This window comes from Cucumis melo, chromosome 12 (genome assembly GCF_025177605.1).
Source record: "Cucumis melo cultivar AY chromosome 12, USDA_Cmelo_AY_1.0, whole genome shotgun sequence".
NCBI lineage: Eukaryota > Viridiplantae > Streptophyta > Magnoliopsida > Cucurbitales > Cucurbitaceae > Cucumis > Cucumis melo.
Genome location: NC_066868.1, coordinates 13,440,312 through 13,444,713, shown reverse-complemented (window position 1 = coordinate 13,444,713; position 4,402 = coordinate 13,440,312). Strand labels below are relative to the sequence as shown.

General features: G+C 33.0%; 1 long non-coding RNA gene across 1 annotated transcript; it reads left to right on the top strand.

The window, feature by feature from the left end:
- Positions 1-1,079: 1,079 nt before the first annotated feature.
- LOC107991963 (uncharacterized) lies at positions 1,080-3,940 on the top strand. The gene is made up of 3 exons (XR_007816190.1): positions 1,080-1,710; positions 2,241-2,396; positions 3,041-3,940. It is a non-coding gene; the product is annotated as an uncharacterized LOC107991963 (long non-coding RNA).
- The last annotated feature ends 462 nt before the right edge of the window (positions 3,941-4,402 follow it).

Genomic DNA, 4,402 nt, shown 5'->3' with positions numbered 1-4,402 from the left:
ACAAAACATCTTTTGTCCATTGTAGTACTTTGACGACATACTAGGTCGAACTCATGGATCATGCAGAAGTATGCGAGCTGCCTAGTTCTATGCCTAGTGTCGTAGGGTGTTTACTGTAGCCTCTTGTGGTCATTTATTAATAGCCCCGACATCATTAGTAACTGGTGTTGGGAGACTATGAGCATGGTTAGTATTTTAGCAATGTCTTCTGAATCCATTGTAAGATGTAGACTAAGAACCTGTTCAAGTACGTGGTTTGTTAAGTTATTTTGAAATAACAAATGCTCAAGTACTCTATTATGGTATGTAGAAAAAAAAATATGGTGTACTTTTATCTACTGTGTGTGAAAAATGGTCGTACTCTCCTTGTACCCTATAGTGTGAAATAGCAAGTTTTTATTTCCAAAATAGTTGATAATCTTCTATTTCTCACTATCGTACCCGATCTCTTTTGATAAATCGTTATATAATTTGAGTTTGAGAAAACACATTCTACTTGATTTGTTCAATTAATTAAATTTGAATTGAAGTTTAATTCAAAGTGTCATGGACTCTACAAATTATAAGGTGCATTACATATTGTCAAATTTATTTATCAATTTTTTCACTAAAAATCATATTTGTGAATCATTTTTTAACCCTAAGCATATTTAATTAACAATTTCAAATATACCGAAAAATCGAAAATGGCTTATGTTAATGTGCAAAACTCTTTTTTCAATAATTTCCTTTTACCCACCGTATTCGTTTTTCATTTTTTCTAAGTACAAAATCTATTGCAATGTCTAATTTAAATTTTGAAATAGGTCGAAAGTTATAAAATGACTTTCATATTTTGTATAGTTAGCTAATAATCATTTTTCTTCTAACCATATTTGCAATTGATACCTTTTTTCTAACATAGTAGCAATTAAGCTTTACTTTTCTAACGTGCCCTATTTTTTGTTTCCTAGGTTAAATTTACGTAGTTCAGATTTGTACGAAATTTAACCTAGGAAACAATGACCTCAAACATGCAATGCAAGAAAGCAATGACATTATAGGCATGGAAAGGAAGAACAAGTAATTTTCAAAGATGCATTTCAACGGAAAATGTAACAAACACAAACAGAGAATTGAAGTTCAAGAATCTGAACTTCAATTTGCTGTAATGGAAAAGATGTCCTCAAACATGCAATGCAAAGAAAACAGTGACAATTATAGGCATGGAAAGGAATAAGAAGTGATTTTCAAAAATGCATTTCAATGAAAAATGTAACAAATACAATAGGAAATTGAAGTTTTCAAGAATTTGAACTTCGATTTGCCGTAATGGAAAAATATCCTCAAACATGCAATGCAAAGAAAGCAATTAAGATCAGACATGGATCTCATCAGAACCTCATCATCGACAATTAAAAATTTGAATTAAACCTCCAGACCTACCGTGCTCAGAGAATTTTAAAACTTTACCATTCTTCAGATGTAGGTATCTGTTCATTCTTCAAATGTATAAGCAAATGAGAAGTCGGAGCAACAAGGGGAAATCTGAGCGGCAAGACTGGAAGCCCAACCATGCAATCAACTAGAGAGGGGTAGGAGAATAATTTCTGAGGCCTTAGCGTGGAAATAAAGCCAGTCAATGAAACCAACAAGTGGAAGGAAATAAAGCCAGCCATGAAAAACCTTGCATCTTTGCCCTAGGCTTTCAAAAGCATTCTCATTCAGATTGTAAGTTCGTTTTCTCATAATTCAATGGTTTGAACATAGGGAAAGTAGAACTTTGTTTTCTCGTTGAATATAATGAGTTCTGTTTACATCTTGTTAGAGGTCAAACTACTAACTTCGTACCTGTTGATTCTCATATGTGAATGATATAGTTTTAGCCTTTAGGAGAATTAAACATATATGAAGACAAGGGCTGAACATAAGTTGTTCTCGATTTATAAATGGGATAGTGTAATTGCAATGTAGTCACATAGAAGTGCAGGAGTTTCCTAAGCTATAACTACTACACTCTATGGTTTGTTTATGTATGTTATGAGTTTGACACATAGAAGTGCAGGAGTTTGGTTTGTTAATGTCTTCATCCATAGAGACAATGAGTTCAATTCCCCCTTCTCTCAATCTCTTCCATTGCATTACACTATTATTATATAATATACGGATTATGTAACACTATTATCTGCCTTGAGAATTTGCACTAGCTCCAAATTATTGAAACAAGGCAAGCTCATTCATCAAAGAATATTTTCTTGTAGCTTTCAATCCAACATCGTTCTCTGCAAATCCCTCATTGGGTTTTACTTTTCCTGCCATGATTATGCATCAGCTGAGCTTGTTTTTCAAACCAACGAATGCCCATGGGATGTTTCTTTATGGAATGCTCTTCTCTATGCTTACACCAACAATTTCAGGTTTGTTGAAACTTTGCAACTCTTTGACCAATTGAATTGTAATTCTCATGTAAGACCTGATTTTTATACTTACCCAGTTGTTCTTAAGGCGTGTGGTGGATTGGGTAGAGTTAATTATGGGAGGAGAATCCATAATCATTTGTTGAAAACGGGTTTGATATGAGATGTTTTTGTGGGGAGTTCTTTGATGAATATGTATGCGAAATGTGATCAGTTTGTTGATGCCATTAAGCTGTTCGATGAATTTCCTCAGAGAGATGTGGGGTGTTGGAATGCAGTTATCTCTTGTTATTTTAAAGATGGTAAGGCTGAGACTGCGTTGGAGATGTTTGATAAAATGAAAGAGTTGGGTTTTGAGCCTAATTCTCTAACTTTTACTGTTGTTGTCTCATCTTATACTAGGCTTTTGAATTTGAAAAGAGGTAAGGAGATTCATAGGGAGTTGATAGATAGATGGATTTTCACTAATATGCACAATAATAATCTTTATGGAAGTTTTTGGCTCACATTTTTTGTTCCCTAATCCATTAGCATAATGCTTGTAATTTTGTCCGGATGATGAACATTTCAATGATTGTACCTATTTATTGATACTTTTAAATATAATAACATGTTTCTTGCTCCATTCTCTTTCTTTTCTGCAGAGGGGCTTTAAACAGCAATGGTTGTCTATTACGTTCTCAAAGGCTATTTTTCTTGGCAATGGTCTTGTTGCAATTCTTACTGGGTTGTTTGGGAATGTACTAGTTGATAGTCTGTCTCTTGGACCAGTGGCACCTTTTGATGTTGCTGCATGCTTTCTTGCCATTGGTATGACCATCATTATGACATCATGGACCGAGAACTATAGGGATCCATCGGAGAGAGGATTTGCTCACCCAGTTCAGCGTGGCTGCTGTTGCCATTGCACTTTGTATTCTCTTAGATTTTCATGCTTATATATTTTTTTTCATTTGATTACATTTCCTGAAAGCCTAAAGTCTTAGCAAGAGTTTTAGTTTCCCCCTACCATAAATACTTCAATAAAGAAATCTTATAAATTTGCCACGACCAAATTAAACTAATTCTAAAAAAATATAGTAATCAAATGAATTTGTAATGTAAGCACATGCTTTCTGTCAATTGATTTGATTACATTATTCTGTATATTGTGTAGTGTACATTACAAATATTTCCACGACTCATTGTATAATGTGCAGTTTACAGTACAAATTCATTTGATTGCATTATTTTGTTAATTGATTTTCCCCCTTTCTTCTTTTTTCCTTAGAAAGATAAATATCTGAACGTTGATTGATATTCTTTAAGATATGCCAACTCATTTTAAATTTTCTTTGGGTCAGATGAGAAGATCGCACTGCTAGGTGCAATACAGTCTATTTGAAGGTTCAATGTATTGCAGGCTTCGTGAATTGAACAGCTTGGTGATTACTTTTGTATGTTTATTCATTTTTGTGAATGATGTTCCGTATTTGTTAATCCTTAAATTTGAGGGTGCTACATTCACAAATATGTATATGTATTTAGTAGGTGTGCATATGATACTATCAGGCTAGCTATTTGAAATCAGAAATTGATGTTTAGTCAAATATTGTTAGGAATGTCCTGATTATAATCAGAGTTTTAAGTTTAGTAAATTGGTATTATTGATGGAAGCTTGTGCTTCACTCGTTGTTTGGTTTGGAGTTTTTGGACTATACATTGACATGTTTATGACAATTACATTATGAACTTGTTGATCACAATTATATTATGAACAATTATATTATGTCTTACTTTTTCTAATTTATTTTACTTCTTATTGGGATATTGTTGGTTTATTTTCACTTCTTTATTTGTTTCTTCCTTCTAATTTATCTAACTTTACTGATAGTTGTTCAACAGAGGTTTGCCACATAGTAGTAGGCATTCTATAGCTAGTGTGCAAGCAATTTTTTTTAATATATTTTTCACAATATACAATGACGAATATTTAATGTCGGTTTAAAACCGACATTAAAAGCTAG